The sequence below is a fragment of the Podarcis raffonei genome, chromosome 7 (genome assembly GCF_027172205.1).
Source record: "Podarcis raffonei isolate rPodRaf1 chromosome 7, rPodRaf1.pri, whole genome shotgun sequence".
Lineage (NCBI taxonomy): Eukaryota > Metazoa > Chordata > Lepidosauria > Squamata > Lacertidae > Podarcis > Podarcis raffonei.
Genome location: NC_070608.1, coordinates 42,634,239 through 42,644,624, shown reverse-complemented (window position 1 = coordinate 42,644,624; position 10,386 = coordinate 42,634,239). Strand labels below are relative to the sequence as shown.

Genomic DNA, 10,386 nt, shown 5'->3' with positions numbered 1-10,386 from the left:
GCGCGCGAGCGAGAGAAGGTGGGCTCGGCGGGAAAAAAGGGACCGGCGGAAGCGGCGGCGCGCGCGCGCTGGACGAGCGACCAGGTGAGTCTGAGGCGACCCGCCTGTCTCCACAGCAGGAGCTGCAAGGGTGGTGGCGGCAGCGATAGTGGATCAGCAGAGAGGCGGAGACGGTTGTTTTCTCCTACTCGGGTGATTTTTTTTTCTCGTCCTTCTTCTGTTAACTCAAGTCTCCTCCCGTCCGCTGGAGGATTTGGCTCCGAGCGAGGGTGTGGGGCGAGGCGAGTTTACCTCAGCGGCTCTTCTGAGCGAGCACCTTTAATTAAGTTTCCTTTTCTCTCTCTCTCTCTCTCCCTCCTCCCTCCCTCCCTTCGCCCCGCCCCGCTTTCTTTCTTTCTACTCGGCCAGGGAGTGGAGCGGGAGACACCCTGGTTGGCCCCGACCCCGCCCCGCTGCTGGGCAGATAGGAGATGCGCGGAGGATTAACACACGCCGTTCCCAGCTGCTTGGCCCCTGACTGTGCCCGGAGAGCGAGACTCGCGCGCAGGCAGGGCAAAGGTGCGAGGCGGGCCGCGACGTCACGGCCTCTGTCTTCAGGTTGCCCTGGATGTCCAGGGCCGCCTCTCCAGGCAAGCCCGGGCTGCTTCCATGGACGTCTGGGACACCACCAGGGGAGACCCTGCAGAGGCAGGCGTCCTCGCCCACACTCAGATCAGGAGTTCACATAGCTGTCTTTAAAAACAAACAAACACCTCATTCTGAACAGGGAAAAAGTCCCTACGAAGTCTAGTTTCGCTTTGCTAGACCCGCTTTCAATACGTCCATTCCTCTCTCGCTCTCTGCTTTCGCAGGCCAAAGCGACGTCCTGCAGCCGCGCCCTATTTTCTCTCATGGTGCACAGGTTGCTGAGCAGAGAGCATGCAAGTCTGCGCCTGGCTCATTTTCTGTTATTAATAACAGAATTATTTGTAAAAAATTATTTGTGGACTGAGTAGTACTAAACAGGATTACTCTCATAACAGACGAGCATAGGCGCCTTTAAAACATTTTATCCAGTACAGATGGGATCTTTTTTATTGAGGAGAAAGAAACACAATAAAGAAAAATGGGGGTACCCACAGAGAAGCACCTTTCGGGGTGGCAGAACACCACCTGATTTATTAGGAAACGTTTTAGCATTTGGGAACTGTTGCACAAGCATGCATTCTGAATGGTATGGAGAAGTGTATGTTATACTGTAATCTGGAAACATTTTTAAGGGATTCTGCCTATACTATTCTACACCACAGCTCACTTTTTTAGATTACTAATTAACCGACCACCACTGTTTACTTCTGTTAATACAAGTATACTTATTTTTTTCCTTGATTGCATGGAAAGGCAAACCAGTTGCTGCAGAAAAAAGCAGCTATCACTGAGCAATCATAAGTTGTCAGATTCCTGGGTTGTGAAATACCAGCTACTATGACAGGGGGGGAAACTTTTCAAGGCGATCCTCTGACACTGCAGTCTTTAGCATACAATAGGTGTCATATTTGGCACAACAGGACAGTTCAAATTGTATTTCACAATGAGACTACCCAGTGTTGGTGTGAATGTGTGTGTGTGTGTGTGAGAGAGAGAGAGAGAGAGAGAATAAAGGAGCAATGTGATTATGTGTATGAGAAAGAATAAATGAATAGATAAAATAATGAATAGAAGAGAGGAAGGAACTAAGCAGAGGCTGGAGGACCCAGAGGGAGGCAGGTGTTTGTGTGTGTGTGTGTGAGAGAGAGAGAGAGAGAGAGAGACAGAGAGAGAGAGTGCACAGTGAATTAATGAGAGAAAGATTAAGGGTGAGTGGAAGATAACCCCAAAGGGAGATAGGGAGGCTGGCCAGTAGGGTTTGGAAAAGCCTATGTGTGAGAGAGGGAGGAGATATATGGATGGAGAGAAAAGGGGTGCATAGTCTCTGATCTATATAGCCCCTGACGTCTTTCCTCTGAAGGAATGTGATTTTCAACTACAACAAGGTTGCCCACCACCCAGAATTTTGTATTGACAATAATGCTAATACAATGAGAGGTGCCATATTCCCCCAGTGGGGGCAAGTCCGTATTTAAAATAGATGTTGCCTATTCCATATCGTCACAGCCCTGTCAGAACAGGATGGCCAATAATGCAAACCTGTAAGGCCTTCTAAAGATAGCTATTTCACCCAAATAAGATTATCCAGATCTGAGTTAGATTGGAGTTATGGTACCATAAGAGGTTCATGTTAACACATACAGTGGGAATTAACCATGGCAATGAGAAAAATTATAGGGGAAAGTATTTGGCCCTCTTACAGTTCTGTTGGGAACTCTCTGTGTGCATGTGTGTATTTGCACTTGCCCACCATTATGCAGTAGTTCGCACAGCTGGTAACAGATGGCGATGCAAACTACAGTGTGTGTGACAAGAAGCAGTGGATGGGCAGCCATGGGGAGCTGCAGAGGGGCAGCCAGAATATGCAGCTGCTGACTCCTCCACTTTCCAGTGTCAGCGGCCCTGCCCCAAGGATCCAGATCCTCAAGCAGGCTGGCACCACTACTGACTGCCCTCATCCTCGGCAGCTGGCCACCAGTTAGCACCAGTTAGTAGTATGAGGAGTGACATGGGAAAGAAAAAGATGCCCATAAGCACTGGTCAGCCTCATGATCCATAGTGGCACGAGGTGGAAAACGACAAAGTGGCAGCCAGCCAGACTCAGGATCCATAGTGTCAGGAGCAGCACGAGGTGCTAAGGAGAAGGTCTCAGCTCCCCTGCACTGATCCTTCCAATTGATGCCTGGTGTTGAAAGGTTCAGTGTGGGGTGGGCTTGCAAAATGCAAGCTTTCTCACTTTCCACTTGGGCAGCAGCAGGGGGAAAGAACACAGTTGCTGTGGGAAGCAGGAGAAGGAAGCAGGGGGTGATTCAGAACCTGGGAGGGGGTTGATGAGTTTAGTGACCAAGGGCACAGCCATGTGTGTGCGTGCGTGCGTGCGTGTGCATAGAGTATTATGTTTGTAGCATTTTAATGGCATTTCGTATATTGCTGGTAAAGCTGCCATAGGCATCAACTTCCATATATCGAGGCATGAAAATGAAAAGTATGAAGTAAAATGTTAATGAATAAATGAACATGCTTTGGAAGACATGGCGGGAGGTGATGCAGGTGTTTGTGTGTGTTTTTAACTAAATCATCTTTTTTATTCAATACTAGACTCAGGCTAGACCAAGAGAAGCAGGTTTTCAAGTTATATTGGATGCATGTGAAATAGGTAAGGCATGATACTTCCAATATTGTAATTCTACATTACTTCTTACTTTTTATTTTAAAAATATCTATGATTGTTAATTTATCTGAATATATACTGCTCACTGAAGATACAAGGACTAAAGTTTTCAGTCTCCATGGACGTGCAGATGTTTATATGTTTTTAGTGTTACTATTGATTCTGTGGTCTGTTTGCTGTTTGCTCTCTCTCTATATATAAAACACTATTTATAATTTCTTCAGAGTTCAGTACATATTTCATTTGTGTTCTTTTACTGCCATTTAAACAAGAATTTAGAATGCTTACCATACTCAAAACTGGTACTTATATGCTTGTTTTTTTTTATTTCTGAATTGATTTTTCTCTTTTGTGGGCATATTGTTGAAAGATTCCCTTTTATTTAGAAGGTAGACCCATATACAAAATGAAAACCGAATAAACAATGTACAAATAAATAAAGTCCTGCCTAAGAGATTTGCACCACTATTTATTTCTATTTTTATTTATGGTTATCCCGTCCATGTAGATGACACACAACTTGTATTTTGTTTTGAGAATAATTACCCATAATAACCTATGTGCTATTCAGTTATTATTCATACTTTAGACTCCATGACTGAATAGACCATGGAATTGGCACAGTGATTTTATAGCACATTCTTTTTTCCTGTCCTGATGAACCACATAGGATTCACATTCCATATAGGAATAGTTGCACTAGAAAGGAGTTGCACTAATGTATCTGAAGAACAATCTATGATCTGTTGTGCTATTATTTTCAATCCTATTATTAAGTACCAGTCAACTACCTGTTATTAATGCAAATGTGGTATGGGTGGGAAGCTTCGGAGTATGAATAGCGTTGCCTGAGCACTATTATATTGGGCATGGATGCAATGTCATAACTGTGGGGTAGCCAGCAAAGGGCAGAGGCAGTTATTGCAAGGGAAGACCTGCACTTGGGTCCTGCTTGCCTGCTTCCTATAGGCATCTGGTTGGCCACCATAAGAACAGGATGCTGGACTAGATAGGCCTTTAGCCTAACCCAACAACATTCTTCTTAAGATCTTATGAGGAGCTTCAGCCACTGCAGCAATAATTGTTCCTTATTTTAAACAATTATTTGCTGGTTCAGGGTTGTGGTTTTGTGAGCCCAAGGGTTTTTCCCTCAGAGAGAAGCCACCCATTCCACATGGCAAACTGCTTTTGAAATTGGGGTTTTCAAAGCTAATTTATGATATAACATAGGAGTCACTGCTAAGAACATAGAAGAATTACTACCTGAATAAAATTTGTGTAAATGTTGTATCCAATTCTGCCTGCGTACATGGTGCTGTTGTCATTCAGATCTATAACAAAGTGTCTTTAACAATATTTTATTGCAATGTTTTTCCAGTAGCTTGTAAGTCTTTCGATTGTATACATTTTTTTCAAAGCATTGTTGCAATTTCTCTGTAACCACAGTCAGTGCCTAAAAAGTAAATCTCTTTCATAATTGTTCTCCTAAAACAATACATTTGGAATACATGTTATAGGCATCTCAGAAATCACTGGAAATTATCTGTCTTGTATTCTCACATTTACAATGATGGAAGACACTAACAGTGCAATCCTGCATGTTTCAACTCGGATATTGAGTCAACAGAGCTTATTGACAGGAAAGAGGATATTGACTTGCAGCCTAAAAGTCTGTACAATGCAACCTTCCAAATTTATCTCTCTTTAAGGGTTCTTATTAGGTTATAAACACTTTGGATGATGAGTAATATACAAGCATGAGAAGAAAGAGGTGACTACATACTATAATGACTGTCCGACACTATGGTGGTTTTGCACAATGGTTGCTGTGTTAATTGTTTGGGCGACAACAGGGACATTTAGCTAGCTGCTCACCTGGAAAGCTTAGGTGTATGTGTAAAACGGTGCTGAATAAGCTCTGACGTGTTTTGTGTAATCTCATTTATATGCTTTACCTTTCCCTTCTCTGACCAGTTTTGAATTCTAAACAAACTTTGGCATTAATAAAAGGCAGTCATGGGCCTAGCTGTCATGTAGAGTAGATGGGCTAGTGAACCTATATATGAAGACTGCATCTCTTCATATTGACGGTAGGGGTCCACACAACTGAATGTTCTTTCCTACACAAAAATTCCCCAAATAGCTGTACCATCATAAGAAAAACAGTAGCAGGACTGTCAGCTTGGCTCCACCACAATCTGCCCCTCTCCCCTCCCCTCTTCCTCTCTGCAAGGGGCAACTAGAACCTTTACTCCAGGCATCTCCAAACTCAGCCCTCCAGATGTTTTGGGACTACAATTCCCATCATCCCTGACCACTGGTCCTGTTAGCTAGGGATGATGGGAGTTGGAGTCCCAAAACATCTGGAGGGCCAAGTTTGGGGGTGCCTGCTTTACTCCTTTGTTTTCTACATACCAGACCCTTTTGTGAATAGAAGAGGATTAATTCACATGACACATCTGCCCCAAATGTGTCCTTATACCACACAGTCTTAGAGAACTAGGCCTCATTTTAAAACATGAAAGCTTTAATATATAAAACAATATATTCTTATAGCAGAAGATCAGAGAAGCTAAGTGTGCACAGGCACCCTTTTTATCACAGCAAAAGGATCCCAGCTGCTTTTACGATCAACTATTTTGCCACAGATTGGGGCTATATTACTACATTTTCCTGCCTTTTATAGGCTATCATAACAAATAAGCACAATTTTGTAAAGATGCAAAACAGGCAGAGATTTTAATGGTCTACTTAGCTATGTTAGTCCAAATAGCTGTTTTCTTTGGTAGTTAAAACAAGGAAGCAGTTGAAAAAAATCGTGTTTTCTGCACACAACTCACCCATCTGGATTAGGGGCATGGAAATCTACCCCATATTTTTATCTGCTGTAAGTGTAGCTGGGTGGGAGTTTTGCCCACAGCACTGAACAGCTCTTATTCCAGTCATCAGCTTTTTCTACTCTCCGAAACCATCAGCGCTGTCAAAGCAGATAATTGGTCCAGCAGGAAAAGCCTCAATTTCAGCAACATGAAAGCAGCCCAATGTAGTACAGTAGAAGAAGACTGCTGCGTTTGCATGCATGTCTGTTAGGGTTGACATTTGGGCAATTAATAAATTACATGTAAAAGTGTGCAAACAATGCCTTAAACATCTCTCAAGGCACCTGGGAGCTACACTTTACCCTGTCAGGGTAGTATTTCCAGTATGGGAGGCACAGTTCTGAGCTATGTTCCTAGAGGCTGCAGGGCAGTGTTCTAATTCCTTCTCACTGCAGAAGTGTCATGAGAAGAAACTTTGTCATATTCTTCTTTCAGCATTTTCCATTATCGCAAGCAGCTTACAATCATAACATGTCACTTTCAGTCATACTGTACAACATTAATTCATGATGTGACTATTATACAGAAATATATTAATATTTTTAGCATACAAAAAAATGAGCTCCTGTTTAAATGCCAGTTTATTTTTGAAAGAACAACACTTTATCAGATATTTAAAGTAATCAGCAAGGAAGAAATATTTATATTCAACTAGGCCATTTGTCTTCATCCAGTGGGTCAGGACTCACTGCTGGGTCACAACAGCAGCACTACCATCACCACATAAATGCACTGTATAAAATTAAGAAATTGGCCTCTAAATGCATGTTTAGGTTAAAGGTCTGAAAAGGCTAGCAACCGGGCAGTTCTCAAAAGTAACCTTGTTGATGAAATATCAATAACTCTCTTTAATTTCAATCCAGAACAGCACTCATCTCTGGAATAAATGTATGGAAACAGCCTTAATGCATTTTGGTAAAGCTTAGATAAAATTGAGAATATTGGAATATTAAGAAAGATTATTTCTGAAAGGTTGCTATGCCAGTCTTGCATACTTCTCTTTGCCAACTTGGTGTCCTCCAGATGTTTTGACTATGATTCCCATCAGTGTTGTTTGGGAATGATGGGAACTAGTAGTAGCCCAAAACATCTGGAAAACACAAGGTTGGCAAAGACTGGTGTATTCACTGACCTGAGCTTTGCATACAAAACTTCTTGAATTTGATTTCATGGCCTCTTGACCTCACTGTTTACCATGTTGTGTGTGTGTTAGAAAATACGTAATGCATCTGAAATTTAGTTTTTTGCTTGGTTAGCTGATCTTCATTTTATGCTCAAGTTCAATTACCTTGTGGGCAGGATACCAAATATAGCACCAGGCAAATTTTAGACATATCAGTAGTCCTTGTTATTGCTATGATTCTTCAAGCACTTGCCCCAAGCCATATAATCTAATCAATATGCAGTTTCAACATATTGATCAGCTCTGCTGGGTGGACAGAAGCCAGAGGCAAGAGTGAAAAAGGATCTGAAAGGCAAATAGCATGTGATGTGTGGGCCTGGCAGCAGTTTGCACATGCTTGCTCTCATACACACATGGCATGGGGGCTTTATTTTTTATTTCATTGCAGGAGGAGCTACAGAAAAATAAATGGAGAACCTATATGTTTACAACTGCTGTGTGGAGAGAGATAAAGTATGGAGGGCTTTTAATGCCCTCCATATTTGCTAGTGGACTAGTGCTGCTTTCCAATTTAATCTTATTTCCACAGTTCAGGCTATAAAATCTAAAGGTTGTACCCAGTACATTGTTATGCACATGAGTTGTGTTGATTTCAGCTGGACTTCCTAGGCAACTATGCGCTGGCTTAGTTCAGAACCCAGTACACAGATGATATGTAAGAAATTAAAAGAATATAAATAAGCAATTACCGGTAATATAAGTAAGAAACTAAGAAAATACTTTAACATGCACACCAGTAGCATTTCATAGTTATTACTAGAAGTTTTTGAAAAGAGACACTAAACCAAGTACTACTTTCTATTTACCAGACATGTGACAGATAATATTGAAATTGAAATAATAGAGTGTTACTGTTTCCAAAGGGTGTTTTTAAAGATAAGGACGAAACTACATTTTGTTAAAAATATAAAATTAGGCACCTGAGCTTAAAACTGTTTTGTGCAGTTAGGTCAAATTTCAGAATCTCAATTATTATTTTTAAAAAACCCACTAAATCAACTCTTTTAGAGCCTACTTAAATAAAAAATGGGGGGGGAGAGACATGTGAATGGGGACAGCCTACAGTAGGCCATGCTTTCCTGCTCAAATCCTATTGGGATGAACTAGGGAGGTACAAGAACATTAATTCATTTCAATGGAGTTAAGAAGATAAGACGAGCCTGCTGTGTCAGACCAGTGGCCCATCTGGTCCAGCATCCTGTTCTCACAGTGGCCAACAAGTTGCCTTTGGGAAACCAGCAAGCACGTTCTGGGCACGAGAGCACTCTTCTGTCCTGTGGTTTCCAGCAGCTGGTATTCAGAAGCATTGCTGCCTCCAACTGTGGAAGTTAGCACATAGCTTCCTGTAGAATTGTGCAGGTGGGTTTCAGAACCAATGGAAGCATGCTTCTTCATTACAAAGGCTTCAACTAATGTCTTAAAAGCAGGCTCTGGCTCATTTAAAAACTCAAGTTCTTCTGATGATGACTCGCCAGTACAGGAGCTTAGGGAACCAACCAGCGATCCTTTTCCTTCATATTTATATGAGTGTACATATTCGCCGACACGTTTACGTTCTTCCTCCTGTTCACACAAAAACACCTTCTGCACACAAAGAAAGTACACGTTAACCATTTTCTTAAATGCACCTAAACATAAATCAGAGCTTCTAACTGGTTCCTGCATACAAAGAAGAATATAATTCATGTATATGATTCATACTATTTAAATCCCTTTCTATAAAGCATAACAATGCAGTTTGCATACTGTTTATTAAAGGCAATGATCAGCTTCTTGTGTCAATCTATCCCATACTACACAGGATAGAATCACTGGGTTGAAAGGGATTTTCTAGCCGCCTATTTATTAATATTTATTGTGCTTTTATGTCACCCTTCATTCAACAGAATGCCTGGGCAGTGAACAAAATACCCCCTTCCTGGTCAGTACAGAATCTGTGGGCTTGCTTTCTTTTATCAATTTCCTTTTAAAATTTTGATGGCAAGAACTAGACAGAGGACTTCACATTTGGCCTGACTAGTGCAGACCAGAATGGAACTCTTTAATCTTGTTTTCCGAGCACTGTGCTGCTATAAATGCAACCTAAGATTGCATTAGCTCCCGTTGCTCTGTCCCAGCTCCTGCCAACCTAGCAGTTCGAAAGCACGCCAGTACAAGTAGATAAATAGGTACTGCTGTGGCAGGAAGGTAAACGGTGTTTCCATGTGCTCTGGTTTATGTCACGGTGTTCCATTGTGCCAGAAGCGGTTTAGTCATGCTGGCCACGTGACCCAGAAAGCTGTCTGTGGACAAACACCAGCTCCCTCGGCCTGAAAGTGAGATGAGTTCTTTACCCCATAGTCACCTTTTACTGGACTTAACCATCCAGGGGTCCTTTACCCTTACATTTTTTACCTTTTATTAGCCTCCACATCACACTGTGGGATACCTTGAGCATCAGCATTAGGCTCTGCATTCAAATAATGGAAGCATTTGAATAGGTAGGACTTTCTCAGTAGTTGCACCAAAGCTCTGAAACACCATCCCAAAGGAAGGTGGTCTGGTTTTCCCCACTCTTTGGGCTATGTTGTCTTGCTTGATAAGTGACTGGTACTATTTTATACTGCTTGTATGAGGCATTCGTTGATGGTATTGACTTGTTTTATGCTATGCTATGCTGTGAGTGACCTTCGATTCTTTTTTGGAAATAAATTAATAATTGTGGGCCACACAAACACCTCACAAGCACGAACAACATGGATCTTTCCAGTAGAACAGCCTAAGTGTATCAAATAACTAGAGAGCTACAGCCAATATTAAAATCCAGAATATGAACTAACTGTAGCTACTTAACTGAAATATATCACACTACGGTGGATAGTCTTAACATTAATCCAAACATAAACCATGGGAAATCTGTATCAGTATGCTTACTTTAGCTAAATGAGGATTGGTAAATTCCTGCCATTGTGAGCACAAATCTCTGGAGGAACTCCGTATGGGTTGTTTGATATTGTGTAAAGATGCTGTCAAGTGATTTCCTCCAC

At 41.9% G+C, this 10,386-nt stretch overlaps 1 protein-coding gene across 1 annotated transcript in view; it reads left to right on the top strand.

Moving 5' to 3' along the window:
- The first annotated feature begins 1 nt into the window (after window position 1).
- The window catches only part of LOC128417525 (desmoglein-1-beta-like), a 126,497-nt gene continuing 116,112 nt past the window's right edge, over window positions 2-10,386 (top strand). Inside the window, exons 1-2 of the mRNA XM_053396318.1 lie at window positions 2-88; window positions 3,232-3,283. The gene's annotated coding sequence lies outside the window, so the exon portion shown is untranslated. The remainder of the gene's footprint in view (window positions 89-3,231; window positions 3,284-10,386) is intronic.